This window comes from Paroedura picta, chromosome 6 (assembly GCF_049243985.1).
Source record: "Paroedura picta isolate Pp20150507F chromosome 6, Ppicta_v3.0, whole genome shotgun sequence".
Taxonomy (NCBI): Eukaryota; Metazoa; Chordata; class Lepidosauria; order Squamata; family Gekkonidae; genus Paroedura; species Paroedura picta.
This window is the reverse complement of record NC_135374.1, coordinates 4,785,556-4,803,196: the sequence shown is the minus strand read 5'-3', so window position 1 is coordinate 4,803,196 and position 17,641 is coordinate 4,785,556. Positions and strand designations below refer to the sequence as shown.

The following is a 17,641-nucleotide window of genomic DNA, read 5'->3' as shown; positions in this document are numbered from 1 at the left end:
GACTGTTTGGTATCTTTTCGGGGGGGGGGGGGTGGCCCTCCCTGAACATTGAGCTATGGGCCAGTCTCCAAGTGAGTCAACCGATAACCATTTCAAGGGGTCGACCAGCTCTTATCCCTTCACCTCCCCACTAGGGAGCATTCTTTTCCTGCGCCTTTCCCTCCCCCCTGATGCCACACTGTCCTCTCCCCTCGCTCCTAACCACTTTCCCGTTTCCCCGGAATCCTGTACAAACTCTGACAGCCAAACCGTTTGTCAAACAGGCAACATGGAGGGGAAGTGACCCCCTGACCCCGGCTTCAAAATTAGCCGGGATGAGACTCAGGGAGAGAAATACCAGCAACTTGAGCCCACCTCGCCTCCCCCTTCCCCCACTCAGTGGATGAAAAGCGAGGGAGAGCGAAAAAAGAGAGAGAGAGAGACAACATTTGGTTACCATTACCGGTGATTATGATAAGCTATGTTAGAAAATATGAAGTGGGGGATTTATCTCTATTTCCTGGGACAGCACGGCGAGGAATAAGGCCAAGTCCCATCTCAAGCGTTCCGACTGTCTTGATTTTCAATCATTTTTAACCGGCTTTGGCAAGCGTTTGTCCGCGCTCCAAAGCAATCCGGGCATGGCTTAGGAAGGGGCGGGGGGGACCGATGGTTTTATCCGACCCAGATGCATCACTCCGATAGGCCTTAAAAGATTCCGAAGGTCAACTATGTCTTGGTAGGCTTACCTCCTGGGGTGGATGAAGTTGGAGATGATCCGTCGACAAATGGTTTACATCAGATTGCCTTGCGGGTCTTGGGTGTGTGTTAAGTGCCGTGGAACCGCTTTCAACCCGATGAATTCCCGTCTTCCCAGATGGCCAATTGTTAACAGCCTTGCTCAGGTCTTGCAAGCTGAAGGTCGCGACTTCCTGGACGGACTCGATCCGTCTCCCGTTGGGTCTTCCGCTTTTCCGGTTGCCTTCCGCTTTTCCTAGCGGTCTCGTCTTTCTCACCCTGTGAACAGTTCAGCGATTTGAGCATCACGGGCAGGGTTCACGGCCAAGGGTCTGTGGACCTCTGGGGGACTGCTGGAGCTCCAGAAAGGGTCCACGGTGTTTCCTCTTTTGCCTTAATGGACTTGGCCACCTCTGCCCAGGGGGCTCGGTGGATAGGCAGGGTTCAGCAGCAATCCTGACACATAGGTGTAAAAATCAAAGGGAGGGGATTCGATCGTGGGATAGTATGGGGAAGGGACCAGGTTTGTTTGTTTATTTTTTCTTATAGTTATATACTCTCAAATGTCTCGTGGTGGTTTGCAAAATCAGTAAAAACACAACCCCCCTCCTATAAATACATTCTCTTCTCTGCCTCTACCCTTAATTCTTGCTTATATACTGCAGAGCCACTGTAGTATTAGTAAAGGCGGGAAGAGGGAGGAAAATTGAGGGTGAAGGCTTCAGGTGGTGATGTCACTTCCCGTAGGGTATGGCAGGGAGTTGTGGTCAGCTGACATCACTTCCGGGGTCTCTCCATGGTCGAAAGGTTGAAAAAGGCTGTTCTAGGGAGAATTCAGGATTAATTTGATCTAGAACCCCCTTACTGGTCTTTTTTGGCAGTCCACGGTACCTATAAAACTCTCCTCCAACACCAGAAGAAGAAGAGTTGGTTCTTATATGCCGCTTTTCTCTACCAGAAGGAGTCTCAACGTGGCTGACATTCCCCTTCCCACAACAGACACCCTGTGAGGTGGGTGAGGCTGAGAGAGCCCTGATATTACTGAAGAAGAAGAAGAGTTGGTTCTTATATGCCACTTTTCTCTTCCCGAAGGAGTCTTAAGGGTCTTTTCTGGTGAGCCAGCATGTTGTAGTGGTTAAGAGCATCAACTTCTAACCTGGAGAGCTGGGCTTGATTCCCCTCTCATCAACATGCAGCCAGCTGGGCAACCTTGGACTAGTCACAGTCTTGATAGTGCTGTTCTCACAGAACAATTCTAGCAGAACTCTCTTAGGGTATCTGTTGTGGGGAGAGGAAGGGAAGGTGAGGAAGAGGAAGGTGATGCTTTGGGCTGATCCTGCATTGAGCAGGGGGTTGGACTCTATGATTCTGTGATTCAGCAGCTTTGAGACTCCTTCTGGTAGAAAAACCAAATCTTCTTCTAGCTCCTTCACAGCTGCCCTTCCCAGGATCAATCCCCAGGTTCAAGCATAGTATACTGGTTAAGAGTGGCGAGCCGGATTTGATTCTACGCTCTCCTACAGGCATCCAGCTGGGTGGGTTTGGGCATGTTACAGCACTGATAAAGCTATTCTGACCGAGCAGGAATAAATAAATAAATATAAGAACCAACTTTTCTTCTTCTTCAGTAATATCAGGGCTCTCTCAGCCTCACCCACCTCACAGGTGTCTGTTGTGGGGAGAGGAAAGGGAAGGTGAATGTGAGCCACTTTGAGACTCCTTCTGGTAGAGAAAAGCGGCATATAAAAAAACAACTCTTCTATCCCCTCCAATGGAAACAGTACAAAAGAGACCCTCATGCCAGGGCATTTAGCACCCCACATTCCCCACCCTCTAGGAGGAAAGAGCAGGGCAAAGAAGCTTTTCTCAAAGTCTCCAGGGAAAGACTTCTCTAGGATTTCCATCCTCCAAACTCTGTACCTTACTAATCACCTTCCTATATGGGTGAGTTGTATCCAGACACCTGGCCTACCTGTATTCAGGTCGGTAGGGTGTAGTATCTGGACAAAGCTCTCCCATACCTGTGAGCTGAAGGCTGGTATTATATGCATAGAATTTTGATTACAACGTGGAGTTGGTTGAAATAATGAAAACTTCTAAGATAAGTTTCAAAACCACAGGAGGAAACAACCACCGATGAAAGGTCTACTTTGAAAATGGAACAAAATCTAGAGTCCGTTCTGGTTGTTTCATTCATCATTAATATAGAGATTATATAAATAGATTGTTAACTGATTTTGAACCTGGGACAGGTTCTCTCTTTTTCTGTTTTTTCGTGTTCTGCCTGTATTCAGCCAAGAGAGAGAAAAACTTTTAAATAAAAATAAAGGTGACGGTTTTGCTTGTGGCAGGGCCTGTGCTTGGCAGGCAGAAGATCCCAGATTCAATCCCCAGCATGGCCAGTTACAAGGGCCAGGCAGGAGGGGATATGAAAGATTTTGCCCAAGACCCTGCAAAAGTAGATGAAGGGACAGTGGCTCAGAGGTAGAGCCTGTGCTTGGCATGCAGAAGGTCCCTGGTTCAATCCCCGGTTATAGCACTGATGGGAAAGGCCTGGAGAATTGCTACTAGTCTGAGCAGACAATATTGACTTTGGTGGACCAGTGATCAGATTCACTGGAAGGCCGTGAATATAATTCAGCTCCTGGGGAATCTCTGCTTGCCTGCCCTTGGAAAAACTCCCAAATTCGCCCAGCCCCAACTCCTGGATTTACCACCCTCAAACACTTTGCTTGAGATGACTGAGTCTAATGTTACAATAACTAAGCTTTTCTTCTGGAGGGGGGAGCATTTGCCCTCCTGGAACTTAATTAACTCATCCACATTTAGTAGGCTCCAACGAAATGAAACACGTGCACATCGCAGGAGAAACTGACCCACCCCTGGGCCCTTGGGGGTCTTCTCAGAGTAATGAATGCTTCTGCCAAAGGTCCAGGGTGAAGGAGAGGGGAAAGGTCAAGAAAGCAGCATGCAGCCATGTATCAGAAAGACCGCTCCGGTTACCGGTTTAAAAAAACACACCCAGCGATCAGGCCAAGGGTAATTCCCCGGATAACTGTCTTGAAACCGGAGAAGGGCACCTCGGATGGTGTGAGCTCATAGTCTGGAAAACAAGCCAGCCTGGATAGACCTCTGCCGGTTAATTCGGACACAGAACGGAAGCAGAAGCAAGAGGAAGCCATGCCGGTTGAGAATGAGAGGGAATCCGCTGCTCCTGAATAGCAAAGGCAGAAGAAGAAGAGTTGGTTATAATATGCTGCTTTTCTCTACCCGAAGGTGTCTCAAAGTGGCTTCGCCTTCCCTTTCCTCTCCCCACAACAGACACCCTGTGAGGGAGGTGGGGCTGAGAGAGCCCTGAGATTACTGTTTGGTCAGAACAGCTTGATCAGTGCTGTGACATGCCCAAGGTCACCCAGCTGGCTGCATGTGGAGGAGGAGTGGGGAATCAAATCCGGTGTGCCAGATTAGAAGCTGCCACTCCTAACCAGTATACCATGCTGGCTTGAACCTGGGAAGGGCAGCCGTGAAGGAGCCAGCCAGTTCCTCTGCAGGGCCGGCCACAGGGCAGAGAGGCCGAGGCCTTCCCCTGAAAAGACCCTCAGAAGAGCCCTGCTGGGTCAGGCCAGGGAGGGTCCCTCCAGTCCAGTCTCCCATCTCACACAGGGGCCAGCCAGTTCCTCTGCAGGGCCAGCCACAGGGCAGAGAGGCCGAGGCCTTCCCCTGAAAAGACCCTCAGAAGAGCCCTGCTGGGTCAGGCCAGGGAGGGTCCCTCCAGTCCAGCCTCCCGTCTCACCCAGGGGCCAGCCAGTTCCTCTGCAGGGCCAGCCACAGGGCAGGGAGGCCGAGGCCTTCCCCTGAGAAGACCCTCAGAAGAGCCCTGCTGGGTCAGGCCAGGGAGGGTCCCTCCAGTCCAGCCTCCCGTCTCACCCAGGGGCCAGCCAGTTCCTCTGCAGGGCCAGCCACAGGGCAGAGAGGCCGAGGCCTTCCCCTGAGAAGACCCTCAGAAGAGCCCTGCTGGGTCAGGCCAGGGAGGGTCCCTCCAGTCCAGCCTCCCGTCTCACCCAGGGGCCAGCCAGTTCCTCTGCAGGGCCAGCCACAGGGCAGAGAGGCCGAGGCCTTCCCCTGAGAAGACCCTCAGAAGAGCCCTGCTGGGTCAGGCCAGGGAGGGTCCCTCCAGTCCAGCCTCCCGTCTCACCCAGGGGCCAACCAGTTCCTCTGCAGGGCCAACAACAAGGCAGAGAGGCCTTCCCATGATAGGAACCTGGGACCTTCTGCACCCCAAGCAGATGCTCTGCCACTGAACCACGGCCCTCACCGTTCCATGTTACATAGATTTCCATACTCCATTTTTCAGGGCAGATGAAACCATCTCATGTAAATGCTGTTCATAGGATTGTAGCATCACTGTAGATGGGGACTGCAGCAAAGAAATTAAAAGATGCTTGCTCTTGGGGAAGAAAGGTTCTAAAAAGCAGAGACATCACCCTGCCAACAAAAGTGTGTCTAGTCAAGGCTATGGTCTTCCCAGTTGCAATGTATGGCTGCGAAAGTTGGACCATAAGGAAGGCCGAGCGTCAAAGAATTGAGGCTTTTGAACTCTGGTGCTGGAGAAGACTCTTGCGAGTCCCTTGGACTGCAAGGTGAATAAACCGGTCAGTCCTAGAGGAGATCAGCCCTGTCTGCTCCTTAGAAGGCCAGATCCTGAAGATGAAACTCAGATACTTTGTCCACCTCATGAGAAGGAAGGACTCCCTGGAGAAGAGCCTAATGCTGGGAGCGATCGAGGGCAAAAGAAGAAGGGGACGACAGAGAATGAGGTGGCTGGATGGAGTCACTGAAGCAGTCGGTACAAATTTAAATGGACTCCGGGGAATGGTAGAGGACAGGAAGGCCTGGAGGATCATTGTCCATGGGGTCGCGATGGGTCGGACACAACTTCACACCTAACAACAAAAAGATTGTAGCATTCCAGCAAATGGAAAGTCCAAGAGTTTACAAGTTCTGACTCAAGCCTTGTGAAGATTGGGATTTGCCTGCTGGCTCTGTCCCACATACTCATTTGATTTTCTGAGCATGGAGCACAACGACCAAAAATCCAGCTCCCAAATCATTCCAATTTGAGAACCAGGGGGTGTTTCCGGTGAAGAACTGACAGAGACCCTTGCCCTGGCGGCATGTCTGCCAATCATGAAGCTGCTTCAAGAAACAAAATCCAAGACTATATATGTTTCAGAGTAATTCATTGGGTCGTAAATGTGAAATATAATAACTTCCAACTGCAGGTATCGTCTATGTTGGAAAGACGCAAGGTAGGACTACAATGAAGAACAGAATGAATGCAGGCCAGGACGGTTAGCAAGGACTCTCTCCTCCCTCCCTTTCCTTACAAAGTTGTTGCTCTTTACAATAAAACTGCTTTACTCCGTTAAGCAGTCTGTTGCTTTGCAGTCTTTGTATATTTCAACTCTGTCCACGGTTATGGGCCCAGGATGAACATTCAGGCTGCGAAATAATAGATCAGGCTTTCTCAACCAGGCATCCATTTACATATACATATACATATTTATATGCCGCTTTTATATATTTATATTTATATTTATATTTATATTTATATTTATATTTATATTTATATTTATATTTATATTTATATTTATATTTATATTTATATTTATATTTATATGCCGCTTTTCTCTACTAGGTGTCTCAAAGCGGCTTTCCCTTTCATCTCTCACAACAAACACCCTATGAGGTAGGTGAGGCTGAGAGAGCCCTGATAATACTGCTCAGAATTGAACCCGGCTTGCAAGATTAGAAGCCACCGCCCCTAACCGCTACACCACGCAATAAACATTTATTGGGAGATATACCCATATATGGTCATTGACCTGGCCCCCACTCCCAAAAGGGCTAATGATGGGCCTGGAGGGTGGGAAGGGGAGGGGCCCTGGGTGGGCGTGTCCACAGCTCTGCTTCCCACCCTTCTTCTTCTAGGGGTGCTTCAGAGGCTCACCCGCAACCCAGCATTGCATGCTTCTTGTGAGGCGGCAGAGCGGAGTCTGCGGAGCTCCTTTTGAGCCAGCCATTTCCCACGGCCTCTCTCCATGCAGGGCCCCCACCCCGCAACAGCAGCTGCAGTGTGAGGGGCTGCAGCCGCATTTGTATGGAGAACTATGGAAAAGGACTGTGGCTCAGTGGCAGAGCACCTGCGCGGCATGCCGAAAGTTCCAGGTTCAATTCCCAGCATCTCCTGTTCAAAGGATGAGGCTGTAGGTGATGGGAAAGACCTTTGCCTGAGACCTTGAAGAGCCCTGGAGAACGACCAAGGCTCACTGGCAGAGCACCTGCTTGGCAGTCAGAAGGTCCCAGGTTCAATCCCCGGGATCTCCAGATAAACGGACCAGGTAGGAGGAGATGGGAAAGGCCTCTGAGACCCTGGGAAATGTTGTCGTTCATTGACAGAGCATCTGCTTGGCATGAAGAAGGTCCCAGGTTCAATCCCCGGCATCTCCAGTTCAAAGGACTAGGCAGGGGGTGATGGGAAAGAACTCTGCCTGAGACCCTGGAGAGCAGCTGACAGCCTGAGCGGACAATACCATCCCTGAGGGACCAAGGTTCTAATTCAGTAGAATACAGCATCTTGTGAGTTCGTGTGTAGAGGGTCGCAAGCATATGGGGTAGTGATCATCTCAAACGGGGGGTTTCTGGGCAAGGATAACTTTCCAACGGGCTGTTCTCATGCTGGAGAAAGGTTTCCTCATGGGAACCGGGTCTCAGCCTTATGCAAAACCATATGCTGCTAACTGACCTTCCCGTGACATCTCTGTGGCCGGGCCTCTCCCTTCTCACTTCCCTCTGTGCCAGGAGCAATCAGGAGAGATGTTTGCGAGGGGATGGGGAAAATATATCAGAGTTAGGGACCGCTGACAGTTACGAACGTGTTTCATTCCTGGCTGTCAGAGGTCTCCTGAGGCTCTTATCAGGGGAAGGCCTCGGCCTCTCTGCCCTGTGGCTGGCCCTGCAGAGGAACTGGCTGGCCCCTGGGTGAGATGGGAGGCTGGACTGGAGGGACCCTCTCTGGCCTGACCCAGCAGGGCTCTTCTGAGGGTCTTCTCAGGGGAAGGCCTCGGCCTCTCTGCCCTGTGGCTGGCCCTGCAGAGGAACTGGCTGGCCCCTGGGTGAGACAGGAGGTTGGACTGGAGGGACCCTCCCTTGTCTGACCCAGCAGGGCTCTTCTGAGGGTCTTCTCAGGGGAAGGCCTTGGCCTCTCTGCCCTGTGGCTGGCCCTGCAGAGGAACTGGCTGGCCCCTGGGTGAGATGGGATGCTGGACTGGAGGGACCCTCCCTGGTCTGACCCAGCAGGGCTCTTCTGAGGGTCTTCTCAGGGGAAGGCCTTGGCCTCTCTGCCCTGTGGCTGGCCCTGCAGAGGAACTGGCTGGCCCCTGTGTGAGACGGGAGGCTGGCCTGGAAGGACCCTCCTTGGCCTGACCCAGCAGGGCTCTTCTGAGGGTCTTCTCAGGGAAAGGCCTCGGCCTCTCTGCCCTGTGGCTGGCCCTGCAGAGGAACTGGCTGGCCCCTGGGTGAGACGGGAGGCTGGACTGGAGGGACCCTCCCTGGCCTGACCCAGCAGGGCTCTTCTGAGGGTCTTCTCAGGGGAAGGCCTCGGCCTCTCTGCCCTGTGGCTGGCCCTGCAGAGGAACTGGCTGGCCCCTGGGTGAGACGGGAGGCTGGACTGGAGGGACCCTCCCTGGCCTGACCCAGCAGGGCTCTTCTGAGGGTCTTCTCAGGGGAAGGCCTCGGCCTCTCTGCCCTGTGGCTGGCCCTGCAGAGGAACTGGCTGGCCCCTGGGTGAGACGGGAGGCTGGACTGGAGGGACCCTCCCTGGCCTGACCCAGCAGGGCTCTTCTGAGGGTCTTCTCAGGGGAAGGCCTCGGCCTCTCTGCCCTGTGGCTGGCCCTGCAGAGGAACTGGCTGGCCCCTGGGTGAGACGGGAGGCTGGACTGGAGGGACCCTCCCTGGCCTGACCCAGCAGGGCTCTTCTGAGGGTCTTCTCAGGGGAAGGCCTCGGCCTCTCTGCCCTGTGGCTGGCCCTGCAGAGGAACTGGCTGGCCCCTGGGTGAGACGGGAGGCTGGACTGGAGGGACCCTCCCTGGCCTGACCCAGCAGGGCTCCTCTGAGGCTCTTCTCAGGGGAAGGCCTCGGCCTCTCTGCCCTGTGGCTGGCCCTGCAGAGGAACTGGCTGGCCCCTGGGTGAGACGGGAGGCTGGACTGGAGGGACCCTCCCTGGCCTGACCCAGCAGGGCTCTTCTGAGGGTCTTCTCAGGGGAAGGCCTCGGCCTCTCTGCCCTGTGGCTGGCCCTGCAGAGGAACTGGCTGGCCCCTGGGTGAGACGGGAGGCTGGACTGGAGGGACCCTCCCTGGCCTGACCCAGCAGGGCTCTTCTGAGGGTCTTCTCAGGGGAAGGCCTCGGCCTCTCTGCCCTGTGGCTGGCCCTGCAGAGGAACTGGCTGGCCCCTGGGTGAGACGGGAGGCTGGACTGGAGGGACCCTCCCTGGCCTGACCCAGCAGGGCTCCTCTGAGGCTCTTCTCAGGGGAAGGCCTCGGCCTCTCTGCCCTGTGGCTGGCCCTGCAGAGGAACTGGCTGGCCCCTGGGTGAGACGGGAGGCTGGACTGGAGGGACCCTCCCTGGCCTGACCCAGCAGGGCTCTTCTGAGGGTCTTCTCAGGGGAAGGCCTCGGCCTCTCTGCCCTGTGGCTGGCCCTGCAGAGGAACTGGCTGGCCCCTGGGTGAGACGGGAGGCTGGACTGGAGGGACCCTCCCTGGTCTGACCCAGCAGGGCACCCCTGAAGTTCTTACTGGGAAAGGCCTCTCTGCCCTGTGGCTGGCCCTGCAGAGGAACTGGCTGGCCCCTGTGCGAGACGGGAGGCTGGACTGGAGGGACCCTCCCTGGTCTGACCCAGCAGGGCTCTTCTGAAGGTCTTCTCAGGGGAAGGCCTCGGCCTCTCTGCCCTGTGGCTGGCCCTGCAGAGGAACTGGCTGGCCCCTGGGTGAGACGGGAGGCTGGACTGGAGGGACCCTCCCTGGTCTGACCCAGCAGGGCACCCCTGAAGTTCTTACTGGGAAAGGCCTCTCTGCCCTGTGGCTGGCCCTGCAGAGGAACTGGCTGGCCCCTGTGCGAGACGGGAGGCTGGACTGGAGGGACCCTCCCTGGCCTGACCCAGCAGGGCTCTTCTGAGGGTCTTCTCAGGGGAAGGCCTCGGCCTCTCTGCCCTGTGGCTGGCCCTGCAGAGGAACTGGCTGGCCCCTGGGTGAGACGGGAGGCTGGACTGGAGGGACCCTCCCTGGCCTGACCCAGCAGAGCTCTTCTGAGGGTCTTCTCAGGGGAAGGCCTCGGCCTCTCTGCCCTGTGGCTGGCCCTGCAGAGGAACTGGCTGGCCCCTGGGTGAGACGGGAGGCTGGACTGGAGGGACCCTCCCTGGCCTGACCCAGCAGGGCTCTTCTGAGGGTCTTCTCAGGGGAAGGCCTCGGCCTCTCTGCCCTGTGGCTGGCCCTGCAGAGGAACTGGCTGGCCCCTGGGTGAGACGGGAGGCTGGACTGGAGGGACCCTCCCTGGCCTGACCCAGCAGGGCTCTTCTGAGGGTCTTCTCAGGGGAAGGCCTCGGCCTCTCTGCCCTGTGGCTGGCCCTGCAGAGGAACTGGCTGGCCCCTGGGGGAGACGGGAGGCTGGACTGGAGGGACCCTCTCTGGCCTGACCCAGCAGGGCTCTTCTGAGGGTCTTCTCAGGGGAAGGCCTCGGCCTCTCTGCCCTGTGGCTGGCCCTGCAGAGGAACTGGCTGGCCCCTGGGTGAGACGGGAGGCTGGACTGGAGGGACCCTCCCTGGCCTGACCCAGCAGGGCTCTTCTGAGGGTCTTCTCAGGGGAAGGCCTCGGCCTCTCTGCCCTGTGGCTGGCCCTGCAGAGGAACTGGCTGGCCCCTGGGTGAGACGGGAGGCTGGACTGGAGGGACCCTCCCTGGCCTGACCCAGCAGGGCTCTTCTGAGGGTCTTCTCAGGGGAAGGCCTCGGCCTCTCTGCCCTGTGGCTGGCCCTGCAGAGGAACTGCCAGGCCCCTGGGTGAGACGGGAGGCTGGACTGGAGGGACCCTCCCTGGCCTGACCCAGCAGGGCTCTTCTGAGGGTCTTCTCAGGGGAAGGCCTCGGCCTCTCTGCCCTGTGGCTGGCCCTGCAGAGGAACTGGCTGGCCCCTGGGTGAGACGGGAGGCTGGACTGGAGGGACCCTCCCTGGCCTGACCCAGCAGGGCTCTTCTGAGGGTCTTCTCAGGGGAAGGCCTCGGCCTCTCTGCCCTGTGCCTGGCCCTGCAGAGGAACTGGCTGGCCCCTGGGTGAAAGGGGGGGCTGGACTGGAGGGACCCTCCCTGGCCTGACCCAGCAGGGCTCTTCTGAGGCTCTTCTCAGGGGGAGGCCTCGGCCTCTCTGCCCTGTGGCTGGCCCTGCAGAGGAACTGCCTGGCCCCTGGGTGAGACGGGAGGCTGGACTGGAGGGACCCTCCCTGGCCTGACCCAGCATGGCTCTTCTGAGGGTCTTCTCAGGGGAAGGCCTCGGCCTCTCTGCCCTGTGGCTGGCCCTGCAGAGGAACTGGCTGGCCCCTGGGTGAGACGGGAGGCTGGACTGGAGGGACCCTCCCTGGCCTGACCCAGCAGGGCTCTTCTGAGGGTGTTCTCAGGGGAAGGCCTCGGCCTCTCTGCCCTGTGGCTGGCCCTGCAGAGGAACTGGCTGGCCCCTCAGTGAGACGGGAGGCTGGACTGGAGGGACCCTCCCTGGCCTGACCCAGCAGGGCTCTTCTGAGGCTCTTCTCAGGGGAAGGCCTCGGCCAGCTGACCCCCTCATCAATGATACGAACATTACAAATGAACACTTCCCACTTGCAGTCCCACTTCATTAGGGGTCTTGTAGTCTTTGGGATGCATGAGCCATTGGTCGTTCCCCCTCACATGTATGTTTCGTTCGCAAGAGAGAAGACAGCTCGGCCCAAAAAGGGTTAAACAAACACAAGAATCCAGATGGTTTGGCTCACCGATAAAATATCACAAGAACCCAGATGGCTTGGATCAGGCGTTTCATTTGCGTTATTTATTGATATATCTACATATTTGATTTTTGCCCCACCATTCCCCAGGAGGGCTCAGGGAAGAAGAGGTTGGTTTGAGGCGAAGGTTTTTCTAGCCTCATCACAGCCCAGATGCTTTGGAGCCATCACAAAAATGATATAGAGATTAAATCAGTCCCTAAATGTGATGATTTGGCTCAGGGATTTAAAAAAAACAAAACATGACCAATCAGGAACGGTGTCAGGAAGATACTTAGCGCTCATGTGTCAGAGGTTGTCACCTAGGCAAAGCATGCTCTGATTGGGTAGGTGAACCCATTCGAAAAGCAGGAACCAATCGGGATGTTGCTCTAATTGATGAGGCAGGCTGGAGCGCCAGGTAGAATCCGATTGGCCCCCTTGTGTCACCTGACAGCTGCAGAACTGGATGATGCAGCAGCGCCCTCTAGACGCAGGGGTGGCCAAATGGTGACTCTCCAGATGTCTGTGGACTACAATTCCCATGAGCCCCTAGGGGCTCATGGGAATTGTAGTCCACAGACATCTGGAGAGGCATCATTTGGCCATCCCTGTGACTAGAGGGTCATGTTAGTGTTGGCACATGTGGCAGAGAGAAAGCCTGCCGCCCCCAGTCCACCATGGCGACAATCTCCCAGGCCCCCCAAGTGCTGGATGTCATTCCAGTGGGAGCAAAAATTGGAAGATAGGGGGTGGGAAGCAATGTCACACACGACAACCCTTCGAGATGCCCCTGGAAGGGACATCACAACACTCTAAAAGGTTCACAGATCTCTATTGTTTCCCGCCATAAAAGAGTGTAGTTTGGAAGTGATAATGGGTAGCTCTAGGAATTGCTGGAGACTCTATGGTTTTACCATAAAGTTTTGACAATCCTTAGAGATACCCCTTGTCATTCCTGGTTTGTCATTCCTCCCCCCCCCTCCCCATCTCCCCACCTTCCTACTGGCACCTTACTCCCAGTACAGAAGAGGGTAGAGCTAGAGGAGATGAACAAGAATAAGGAATACCCAACCCTTGTCTATCTCTATCTGAGGCATTTCAACCAGATCAGAGATTTTCAGACAACATCCATGGCCTGGGACCCAACTGAGACCTGTGTTCAAATCTGTACTTTGGTATGAAGTTTACTGGATGGATATGCAGAGTTGCTTGGAGGAAGGGTGCTCAACGGCATGAAAAAACTGTTTGTAATTTTGTTTGTTAGATTCTTATAGAAGAGAGAAGAAGAGCTGGGGTTTTATACCCCGCTTTTCATTACCCAAAGGAGGCCCAAAGCAGATTACAACCACCTTTCCCTTCCTCTTCTCACAACAGACACCCTGCGAGGTAGGTGGGGCTAAGAGAGAACTGCTGTGCAAAAACAGCCATAAGAGAACTGGGACTAGCCGAAGGTCACCCAGCATGCAGAGGAGAAGTAGAGAATCAGACTTTGTTCTCCAGATTAGAGTCTACCACGCTGGCTCTCCGGCCTGGAGGATGCTGGAGCCAAGATGGCCGCCGTTGCTAAGGGAACAGCCGCTGTGCTAAACCCGGAAAAAAAGCCGAAAGTGGATACAGATGACTCTGCTTCCAGTTTGCGGCGACTGAGCTGATCTCCGGCCACTTGTAATGCTACTAATAAGCCTCCCCATAAATTTAAGCAAATGACTGTTTTCACGTTAGGCCGACGATTTCTCCCTTACAACCTAATGCAATAACTGCGCCGTCAAAGAAAATAATTCTTCTTCCCAGGCAAGGGCTCCTGGCTGCCCACTTATCACATTACTGGTCCAAACCCTGGAGTCTCTTTTAAGCTTAATTAAGCGTAGTTAATTTTTTACCAGCTACGGCTGTTACGGCCTTTCTACGGTTTACGACGGCGTGCGGCTCTGAACCGGCTGACCCCGCACGGAACACGCGTAATTTTCTTCCCATTATTAATAAGGAGGGAAATCTGGTTAATATTACAACACACAGGGCCTGGGATGAAACTGGTGTTTCTTTTTTTTTTTTTTTAACGAAACGAAACAAGACCCTGCCTTTCCCCAATCGAAGGTGAATTTTTGAGAGAGAACATAAACCCAAGCTAGAGAGAGAGATACAACCTCTGGAATGAGCAAAAGAAAAGGGGAGGGGAAGAAATCAATTCAGGAAAGAGATGGAGAAGAGACACTAAATTAAGAATTAGAACAGCTCCCAGATGTTTCTCTCATTCCACAGATGTGATTCCTACTTAAATCCAAAGGGATTCCGTTCGGATACGACCCCGGGGGTCTGTCTGCAATGTAACCCACCCACTGACACCAGCAGCAATTATTGAGTGTGACTCTTGCCCGGCGCTTAGGCTGTGTAGACATCTTTGTAAAAAATGTTAGAGCTGGAATTGCAAGACTCCAAGGTTCACAGGCCCCAGGATGTATTCGGTTAAATGTCAAGAAGATAAATCATTTCACTTGGAAACACAGGAGCCTTTTGCTGTATCCCTGATCTTCTGTGTTTCCTAGTTTAGGGGAGAGTGCTGTTCAAACAAATGACAAAGATGACCCGACGCCAAGGATAACGGGGGAAAGAAATTTTACTTACAAAAAAGAAGGCACATCTTCCACAAAGTATTAATGTAGGGATATTTCATTTCAAAAGAGTGAACATGCTCCAGCTCCAAGTCCGTGGAAGAGATAGATGAAGAGAGGTCCGATATAGGATGAAAATGCAACAGGCAACCCAACAAGAATCCCATGGCAGGCTGAAGTCAACATGGACTCTCTTGGCAACTGCAGAAGGGCAGAAGGATTCTTTGCATGAGGTGCTGGGGTTAAGCAACAGAAGGGGTTAAGCAACCCACATACCGTACTTGTGGGTTTCCTGATTGCCCCAGAATCGGAATACAGAACTCAATCGACAGTCCTTCTAAACCATACTTAACCTTGAACAGCTGAGATGTTGAAAATATTCCTTTTCTTCCACCACCACGCCATTCTCACCATGTTTATGAGCATAGAAGAAAGGAAGTAAATGTATATCCATCGCCTGAAAGAGAGCCATTATGTGCTTAAAAACGAAAAAAATCTGGCACAACGATCTGTTGCGTTATCAAGAGGAGGCCAAAGAGCTAGATTTGCTCTTCTGCATAACTTGGACCATAAATTATTCCTTCTCCTAGCGCATGGTTTTCGTTTTATGTAGCATTCTCACAGCTGTTCGGTTTGGCTTGCCGGCTCATATCTATGTAGGGCTTTTTAAAAGCCTCACCACCACCAGATAGAAAGCTGCTTTTTGGATTCCAGGTGTTTCCACCAAAAGAGAATCCTACAAACGGTTCCCTTTTACTGTTTGGTGACGCCAAGGCTCTTGACCCAAGGAGAACATCGATTTTTCTTTGACGGAAAAATGATGCAGAAGGCAAAGATCTGAAGAAGTGAACAGCAACTCACAAAAGCACATCCCCTGCAACAAACCCTAAAAACCAGGGGTAGTCAACCTGTGGTCCTCCAGATGTTCATGGACTACAATTCCCATGAGCCCCTGCCAGCTGGCAGGGGCTCATGGGAATTGTAGTCCATGGACATCTGGAGGGCCGCAGTTTGACTACCCCTGGTCTAGAACTATTTACTTACTTATTTGTGCAATTTTTGGCAATGGTATTGGGGCAGCTAACGTCATGAAAACCACATTAAAAGCTTTCATAAATTATATTAAACCATCTGTAAATGACCTAAAAGCTCCTAATAAGATGAGACCTGTTAAATCCGTGGGTTTAGAGACACGGACACTATGAGTTCATTTCGGCTCTTTATCAACCCCAGCCCTAAGGCACAACTGAACTCAAACTGAACCGAACCCCCCCCCCAAAAAAAAAAACAAAAACACCCAAATATATATAACACGGAAGAGCAGGAGATTCCTGCCAGTGCACACGATGGGTTAATTTCACTTTAAACTGATTGGGTCCGGCCGACGGGATCCGGCCACGCACTGACCAATCACCATTGCAGGATTGGGCTCCTGCCTCAGATCTCAAGCTGCGATCCTCAGCAGGTCCACATAAACAAGACCTCTCTGTCACAAGGTCCCACGAACCCAGACCTGTCTCCCGGGGAGGCACCTGAAAAGATCGCCAATTCCATGGCCATGGGGGGGGGCGGAGTCTAAAGAGTTGGGGGCCAACACAGTCAGGACCTGGCTCTAATGCAGCTTTTTCTGCTGCACATCAGATAGCCGGGGGTCAGAGAACTGAGCTAAGAAGGAGTGGCCACCTACAGTTTCATCGTCTTTAGCAGGGGTAGTCAAACTGTGGTCCTCCAGATGTTCATGGACTACAATTCCCATGAGCCCCTGCCAGCTGGCAGGGGCTCATGGGGATTGTAGTCCATGAACATCTGGAGGACCACAGGTTGACTACCCCAGGTCTTTAGGGTTAGATCTCTCTCTGTCCCTAGGAATTTAACCCGAAGATCTTCCTCCAGTGAAGTAGGCCCCCTGGGGGAGAGCCTCCCCTTGCTTTTTTACCCATCCCTCACTCCAGTGTATATTCCAACTACAGAAAGATAATGTGGTGTAGAGGTTAGGAACATTAGAATCTAAGCTGGAGAACAGAGTTCGATTCCCCGCTCCTCCAACACATGCAGCCAGCTAGGTGACTTTGGGCCAATAACAGTTCTCTGAGCTCTCTCAGCCTCACCCACCTCACAGGGTGTCTGTTGAAGGGAGAGGAAGGGAAGGCGATCGGAAGCCGCTTTGAGACTCCTTCGGGTAGAGAAAAGTGGCATATAAGAACCAACTCTTCTTCTTCAGTAATATCAGGGCTCTCTCAGCCTCACCTACCCCACAGGGTGTCTGTTGTGGGGAGTAGAACGGAAAGCAATTGGCAACCACTTTGAGACTCCTTCGGGTACAGAAAAGCAGGGTATACAAACCAATTTTTCTTCTTCTGCAGAAACTGGAGAAGCATCTGGCCAGGCACTGAGGCTATAACTGCACTAGGCTGGCTGTTATGCTGTCCTACCAGCAAGCTAGCTTGCAAACACTCTTCAAGGGCAGCCCCATGTAGGCCACGTGACAGTAGTCTAGCCAGGATTGAATCGCTGTGTGTAAAATGCTTTTTGTTTAGGAAGGGAATGACGGTGTTCTACAGGAAAAAATTAGGGTTGAATCCTTCCTTCGCTGGCCACTTTTCCCGTCTGCAAACACCTCCCTTCAGGGGCTTTTCCTCCCCTCTCCATCTATATTTGCTCCAGCTATTTTTTTAAGCTAAAAAGAACCGTTTTATGGAAGGAAATCATTTTTCTCAGAGATGGGACAGTTTTCACCCCCAGCTGTTGCAAGTCATTGCCTGAAGAAAGGAGATGCTGTCAGGGAACGAATAAGTTATAGCAAAATGACGCCAATTGCCCATGTAGGCCGAGGCTGGGTTAACAAAGGGAAAAATGGTTCCAGAACTGTCCTAGCTGTGAACTGACCTGGAGGTGGGAAGAGATGAACCTTTTCTTCTGAATATGATCGGCTGATGCTGAATGAAGCCAGTAGCCTGAGGGGGATGGAGACCCTCCTCACCTGAAGAAATAAATACAGTTGGGAAAGTTTGCAGTCATCCGTCTGATGACGGGAAGAGGTTTGGACCAGCCAGAGATTCTCCGTTCCTTGGCAAGTTGAGAGAAGTTCTGGAAGAATTCATGAACCATCTTCGTGCTTTTTGCTCACTAACTCAAAAAAACCCGGGGGGGGGGGGAGGATTGCTGCCACCTGGAGACCATTAGTAGCCCCAGGAAAAAGAAGAAGGGTTGGTTCTTAGATGCTGCTTTTCTCTCTTATATGCTGCTTTTTTC

General features: G+C 53.2%; 1 long non-coding RNA gene across 1 annotated transcript; it reads right to left on the bottom strand.

Annotated features, from left to right (window-relative positions):
* Positions 1-299: 299 nt before the first annotated feature.
* On the bottom strand, positions 300-17,400 carry LOC143840591 (uncharacterized). The gene is made up of 3 exons (XR_013232242.1): positions 17,276-17,400; positions 3,739-3,931; positions 300-996 (listed from the first exon to the last, which is right to left on the bottom strand). It is a non-coding gene; the product is annotated as an uncharacterized LOC143840591 (long non-coding RNA).
* Positions 17,401-17,641: the final 241 nt, after the last annotated feature.